The sequence below is a fragment of the Rhea americana genome, unplaced genomic scaffold (genome assembly GCF_003343005.1).
Source record: "Rhea americana isolate MKP2758 unplaced genomic scaffold, rheAme1 scaffold_85, whole genome shotgun sequence".
NCBI lineage: Eukaryota > Metazoa > Chordata > Aves > Rheiformes > Rheidae > Rhea > Rhea americana.
In genome coordinates this window covers 724853-732913 of record NW_028187034.1, presented here as the reverse complement: position 1 = coordinate 732913, position 8061 = coordinate 724853, and positions in this window count along the sequence as shown.

Sequence of the window (8061 nt, the reverse complement as noted above, 5' to 3'; positions counted from 1 at the left end):
ATAAAGAGCTAGAAAGCAGATCTCAGACAGTCTTCTGCATAATCAGCAACCCAAGTTCGTCTTTCCAGAGACTAATCGTGGGGAGGGATTGCTTTACYGAAAATAGTCATACAGGAGTTCAAGCTACTTCCGTTTCTTGCACTTAGAGATATATCCCATAGCGGTGATCACTACAATGATGGACAGAAAATATGAACTTGCTGTAAGAGGCTGCGTGACATGAAGCACAGTCACTAGGAGACCAGGAGGAAGGTAGCTTTCACAGTCCCTTTAACTTTTGGCTTCTCTTCCCACACTCCTTGCAGGACAGGGCAGGAATAAATCATTACCTGTTGTAATGGTGGTGGCACACTGTACACTCCTGTCCAGAAACAGTCAGCTGTATCCAACAACTCAGTAAACATCATCAAAGCAGCCATCACAGGGGAACTCCTCTGGTTATGACATCTGTGGGCAGAGTTGAGGTTGCGGAGGTCTCCTAAAGATCACTCACCAGTTGAGAAGGCTCACCACACTTTCCCAGTCAGAAGTTGCATCAYGGCCAAGAGAAGAAAAATGTTAAACTGACATCCTGAGCTTTCAAAGCTGCTCCTGATGGTCATGCTGGGCTTTTATAAACACCTCCACATGCGGTTAGAAAAACAGGAAACATTCAGGTCACATCTTTCACRAAGTATGATGAACAAGGAGATCTTTTGAAGCTGCATCTAGAAGGAAACAAAGAATTAGGAGTGAGTATTAAGCCAAAATTCCTGGTTTGTCTCATTAGTATTACCACCAATGTAGACAGGGTTACAAAAGCAGGCCTGTATGTTGTTGGAGATGGACTTAATTTTCTGTAATTTGCCCTCAGCTTGGTTTGGCTGCATCTACGCAAGCCAGTAGTATTTTATCATCAGTCATTGCTCCAAATATCGCTGTTGAACAATCTTAGGTTTTGAGCTTGGAAGTAGTTCGTGCTCACGTGGCATTTGTATTGACTCCAAAGCATTAAACAATTAAATTATTTTTATAAAGTCCCCTCCTCTCCACAAGTGTGGTCAGACACTATCCCTATTTTACTAATAATGAGACACACAGAAGGACCAGATCCGGTTGTGGAATCAAGCACTTGTTCCTTTTTCTACACAAACACAACACTAAGGGATTTACCAAGAGAGAAGGAAAAACGGGTAACCAAAAGATGGCCTATATGGACTGCRTGATACCTACAGGCCTCTCTGTCTTTGCCACAGAACAGTTCTCCTCCTGAAAATAAGGAGGCTCTTAACAATATGATTTACTGYATGGTTTTAAACACTACAGTAGTTGTTTGGGCAGGCCACGGCCAGCCCTTTGGATGCGGCCAGTGCCTCTGCTCTCGGGAAGCTGGCTGAGCGGTGTCCGCGCAGGCTCCACCGCGGTGGGGGTCTGAAGTTCTGTGCAGCATCGTAGAACTGTGCTTCATACTCGGACATCACATCATGCATCGTGTCAGCCGCTCAGGCAGCTAGGAAAGGACAGTCAGGGTTCATTAACGCTGCCCTAACTTTAATTGCATTTGTAGAGCACTGCTGCAAAGAAGCCTTTTGACAAGCACAGCGTTGGCTGACGTTGCCATCCCGGGAGGGCGAGACTACCTTGTTTTTCCTTCCTTTGCCTGTAAGAACTACAGAACTGTTTTCAAGAGAGTACAGGTCCATCAGGATGAACAAAGGAGTTCACAGTCATTGCGCTGCCCAGTTAGCGGATGATTTTGATTTTTTTTTTCACCCATTTCTTCTACTGTATACAATAAAAGATTACTACTGTGTAAAAACTAACTAGCTTTCCTAAATCCCATTTATTTCTGAAAAGCAAAGGGATTGAACTTGAGAGATGCCTGCCCAGAACTGCTTTTATTGTGAAGAATCAGTTTTCTTAACGCAGCAATTCTAAAGCGTGTGGCTGCTTTTCACCTGTAGCCGCAAACACGGGAAGTTTGGGACTATAGCGGTTCTACAAACTGCACAGGCTTTTACAACTGAAAAAAAGAGTGTTTCTACAGTTATCAGGCCATCTTATTTCATTCGGCTCCAACTTTTTTATTGCAACTACAAAACATATTCCTCAGAAAAAGGGAGTATCCTTAGTTAGGAGGATAAGAGCTGCAGCGAGGTTGTAGAAGAGCAGAGAAGGAATTACTCAGGTCCTGTTCATAGGAAGGGAGTTGAAAAATAACTGCACAAACCAGAAAACAGAGACAGAAGTCACTGGAGTTGGTGGCACCGTGAAATCGTCTGGCGATATCTTTAAGCCAAGGGTTAGTTTGAAGCTTGCCCCAAAGGCAAACACACAGTCGCACGTAGCAACAACTTATACCTTTGCCAGCCAAAGTAATCGGCTATGCCTCCTGCAACACCGTGCCAAACCCACGAAACAGCGAGCGCCCTCCAATGTGCTGACAGGTTTCGCTGGTGGCAGCGCTGATGTAAAATTGCATCCCCACCACGTCCCCAGCCTCCCCTGAACTCAGCCGCAACGTCTCGCCGGAATCACCTCGCAAACGCTTTGTCCCCACAACTTACTTCTTCTGTTCCATATAACCACAGGGTGTCTGATTTTACACTCACATCTGCAATGCCGTACGCTGGAACCCATCAATTTGCTATTTCTTTTTCTCCCCACCAAACTGCCTCACACTGGAATCAACATATATATACCGAACTAGAGCATTTGTCCCAGGAGCATTCAATGCAATAGGCAAAACACTCGCTTTGTTAACGTTCTGRTGGGCAGCGAACAAAATTTTGCTCATACTTAAAACAAAGCTCTTAACTTCATCTAGAATTTTAATTCACTGACTGTGCTATAACCATGTCRTGGAAAAATTTAACCCCACAAATTTGTACAAGCAGTACATGATGCAAAAAGAGTTGTGCAAAAGGTAGTACCCATCTGCACAACTGGCAGATAKAGCATTTCTATGCAGAATGACATAGATCTTATCCTCATTTTCAGCTCCTGGTTTGTTCTTCCTCCAGGCTAAGGTTTACGGTGCATTGAAATCCTCAGTCGACACAGTTTCAAGATCAGAAGTTGGTTTCTTTCTGATCATTTTACAGTCCCTCTGGGTCAACTGCAAGGGGAAAGACTAAGAGTAACTAAGTTACTCTTTTGCCTGGAACACKAAGCAGCGTGACCCAGGCTGGGAAGCAGGGTTTGCCTGCCATCTGGTGGCATGAAGGGCTTTTCCTCCTATGCACAACACGAAAAAATAAATAAAACAAATAAATTAAAAATATTAAGCAATATGGGCATTGCCCTTTAGCTCCATAAATCAAGACTCCTCTAAATCAGCAAAGACRGCTCCTCAAGGAGAACACGCGCGTGATGTGGTTGCTGAGCTTCGAAAATCAGGATACTTTTAGAATCAGCTATGAAAGCTGGTGAGCGGCTGCAGGAACAGTCAGTAGCTCTCAGACAGGAGCTACAAGGCCCCTGGAGTCAGTTTTTGTTTTTAAAAGCCAGGTTCCAACATACGCCTTCTTTAAGGTGTGCCCAACACACACCTGCATTACAAGAGCAAAGGGCTTCCATGAGTATTTCTTCCTCCGCTTTTGATAAACCCTACGTGTGCTTGCAACAGAGAAGAGCAATGAGGAAATAAGAGAGCTTTCCCCCCACCCCATTCCTTTGCTCTCTTCCTGCTTATGAGGAAAGGAGGAAATTTTCCCACTTTATCACATAAGCTAAATACAATATTGCAGTTTTATTGGAACATTCATATTTTGATAAATATTTTAAGAGTTTTGAAAGCAGCATATAAAGCTTTCAATTTATATCACTTGAAGTGTTAAGAAAAKAATAAAACGTACGAGATAAAAAGCAGTCTTCCATTGTGAAAAATTTAAAGAACSTTGTACATTGCCTACTGTAATAGGGGGGATTTAAAAACTGTAACACATGGTATTGAGATATTTTTCATGCATGGTTACAATGCAAACCTAGGAGAAGTAATTCAGAAGAAAGGAAGATATTTATTTCATATGCAGCAGATCAGTCTGAGGCTTAAGACTGTATGGACATTTGCACAAGAAAAGATGATGAGAAAAATCCACCAAATTAGTTTTCTCACATCAGCATTCAGGAAAGAGAGCRCTTTATCAAAACCTCACATCAGCAAGTCACCATAGCTCTTGAAGAATGTTAAAAAAATTAAATTAAATTAAATTWAAAAAAACAGTAAACTTYCTAAGAACAAGATAGGCAAGATTTTTTGGCTGGGCCTCTCAACACTGAGATAACAGGACATGTAACTAGGCCCCATCACATCTCTCTAATCCACACAGACATACAGAAATCTTCGAGCAATCACAGATTAAGATTAGATAGGCCAAGYCAAAGAATTTAAAGGGACAATTTTCAGTAAGGGAGCTATAAGGAAATATGCCAAAAGACTGGTCAGCATTTGTCCCTTAATTCCAAACAAACTGTATTGAAAAGAAAACTGCATGCTCCATATCTGGATGTAAGCGTACAGAAGAGATTCACCATTACCCAAAATAAAAGCAACATCCACAGTGAGGGCAGCTGGATAACAAGTGCTAATGATCACCACTCGCACAGCGTAAGCCGATCACTGGGTAAGGTCAGAAAAATGTGTTTTCCTGCAATAAACCGGGGCTGATCCCACAGCACTTAGACTAACAGCGTTTGATTCCAGGCTCTTGGTGCACAAATGTCTCCAAGTTCAGCGTACCCAGCTGGCATTCAGCACTATACATAAACCTACGAATGCAGCATTTTGGGAAAAAAAAAAAATAAATAAAGGAGCTCTCTTGGTTGTTAAATATCTGCTCATCCAAGATGCTGTTCCCAATGTGACTAGCAACTGGGTGCTTTTAAGTCACCTTGAACTCGGTTACTCAGCCTGGTGTACCGTTGCTGTTGGGAGACCTTCCAAAGACCTTAATRCAACTTGGAGAGCCAAATTCTGAATGAAAATCCTGGGAATCTAGGTGCACACATTACTTCCTCCAGCTGCTTTGAAAAATCACAGCCAAAATGTATTGAGCAACACTGTAAATGGAAAGTACTAAGTACTGGGGCATTTTGCAAGAAAAAAATCCCCATCCAAAGCAAAAGAACATACATCCAATTTTTTCAGCCAGCAATTGCAAAATCTTATTAATGGAGATTCTTGCAGCTGATACGGCTCAGACTAAGACGTGAACAGTGCAGTTCTCTACTGCTTTGATAGCATTTCTGCAAGCACGTTCCCACTGCATAAATGCCACGTCAGTACCTTTTAATATGCTGAAGTTGTACATCTGGGAACATCTTGTAAATAGTGCTCGCCCTTGCTATCGCATGTACATCTCYGCTGCTGCTAAAATGGTGGCAGGCTGTTCTCTCGCAGAGCTTTCTGATCTGGACCACCATCAAATTATAATTCTTCCTTCCTCCTCCAATTGCAGTAATTTTACTGGTATCTCCAGGACACGCAAACAAATTTACCTTTGCACRACCTTCTGCTCCTTACCTTAAAACGACCGCACCATGCTTGCAGCCGCCTTGACAGATCCGTTACAGAGTTACAAACAGCAGAGAAAATCRTTAGCCAAATATGAAGGAGGACACMACTTTTATTAAGATTACTATTTCCAGACAGTTCTGGAGCCTGTTTCTTTAAAAYGCAAACCAAAGAAAGAATAGAGCCACTRAARGTAACACTGTACCAGGCAATTTATTACATGGTGCAGCACGAGTTCAAAATGAGTCCTGTTTTGGTGGGTTTTATTGAATCCTGGAACTAAACCATACTTTTTTTTTAAATCTAGTGTTACCAAAAAATGTAAGCTATAGATACSACTAGTAAATGATACCTTAATATTATACCCTAGTAAAGTTGTACATTGGGTGTATGAACAGCGTCATACATACCATATAGTGCAGATTTATTGTTTGAACGAATTGACTCGAACCCTCTCTACAGCATGAAGACTTGCTTTGACGGTGCCCCTGCAGCCTGCTCTCCCTGAGCAAGCCCTAGAAGCAAGAGAGGCTTCTGCTAGAGGAGCCAGCAACTGGAGAAGGCGGAGAGGTTTGCTACGCGCRGGCAATCCTCCACAGCGTGGGGTGAAGCAGCCCTCCTAGACACAAAATGCAACCTTTTAGCTAAGATGAGTAAAGCAATTGTAAGAAACCAACCGTTTTAGGTATCCTGCCTTCCCACCTGAGACTGCAAATCATACTGAAATCATGCTTACTAAAGAAAAAAAGGAGAGAGAGAGAAAAACAACATGCGTAAGCGCCTCTTAAAGGCTCCATCTCTCCCAAGCCTTTGTATCTTCCTGCTACGTGCTCCTCAGCTGAGGAATGTTTTTCACAAGTTATGGAAAAATAATTACTTTGATGGCAATAACTGAATTTCTCAACAGGCCCCTGTGCCAGGAGCATCTCCATGTCGAAGATTCACCTGCTTTTCTATGAATGGATTGTATTTCTCTGCCTTCACTACCGAAGGCCCGCAAGGAGCAGGGTCAGCACTCTCCTCTCCCTTCCTCAGCAGATGAGTAATGAAATACGTAATGGAAAAATTAATCTGTCCTAGAAGCTTTGCAGTGCAGCACACACTATTCCTCTTGGACAGACTGGAGGTAAAGCTCGTATTTCTTCTTCTACAGCTTTCATGTTTTAAGAGTTTTGTTTGGTTTAGCCAGCAAAAGCAAACTGCACAGTGGAATGACTCTTTCTTCTGACAAAGTACAAGCAGCTCTGGAATAGATACTACTATTTAGCAGCATTCAACACAACAATGTTATGTAAGATAAAAAGCATACATTATACTCTCAACCTCCAATACAAGGCTTACTGCTGGTCTATACAGAAATGGCCTGTAAAAAACTAGCAGGTTATCAGGTACTGGTTCTTCCAGGCTGCAACTTTTGAATRCTATTAAAAGAAGCTAAAATGTATTAAACACAATCCCAATATTATTTGCTAGGCAAACAATTAATGTAGTACTCACAAGAAGCATGTTCTAGCATACAAACAGGAGCAAAATTAATACCTGGTATCACAGAATCATAGAATTGGTAAGGTTGGAAGGGACCTCTGGAGATCATCTAGTCCAACCTCCCTGCTCAAGCAGGGTCACCTAGAAATTCCCCCTCACGTTCAGGTGGAACTTCCTGTAGTTCAGTTTGTGCCCATTGTCTCCTGTGCTTTCACGCGGGACAACTGAAAAGAGTTTGTCCTCATCCCCTTGACACCCTCCCTTCAGGTACTTGTACACATTGAGAAGATCCCCCCTCAGGCTTCTCTTCCCCAKGCTAAACAGGMCCAGCTCTCGCAGCCGTTCCTCACAGGGCAGGTGCTCCAGCCCTCTGATCATCTTTGTAGCCCTTTGCTGGACTCTCTCCAGTAGCTCCATGTCTCTCTTGTACTGGGGAGCCCAGAACTGGACACAGTACTCAAGGTGAGGCCTCACCAGGGCTGAGCAGAGGGGCACGATCACCTCCCTCGACCTGCTGGCAACATTCTTCCTAATGCACCCCAGGAGACCATTGGCCTTCCTGGCCACAAGGGCACAGTACTGGTTCACAGTCAACTTGTCATCCACCAGGACTCCCAGGTCYTTCTCTGCAGAGCTGCTTCCAGCAGGCCAGCCCCCAGCTTGTACTGGTGCATGGGGGTTATTCCTCCCTAGGTGCAGGACCCCTGCACTTGCCCTTGTTGAACCTCATGAGGCTCCTCTCTGCCCACCTCTCCAGCCTGTCCAGGTCTCTCTGAAGGGCAGCACAGCCCTCTGGTGTATCAGCCACTCCTCYCAGCTTGGTATCATCAGCAAMCTTGCTGAGGARGCACTSTGTCCCCTCATSCAGGTCATTGATGARGAAGTTGAACAGGATGGGACCCAGTACTGAGCCCTGGGGGATGCCACTAGCCACAGGCCTCCAACTAGACTCYKYSCCACTGRTGACRACCCTCTGAGCTCTGCCTTTCAGCCASTTCTCAATCCACCTCACTGTCCCCTCGTYYAACCCACACTTCCTGAGCTTATCTAGGAGGATGTTATAGGAGACAGTGTCAGAAGCC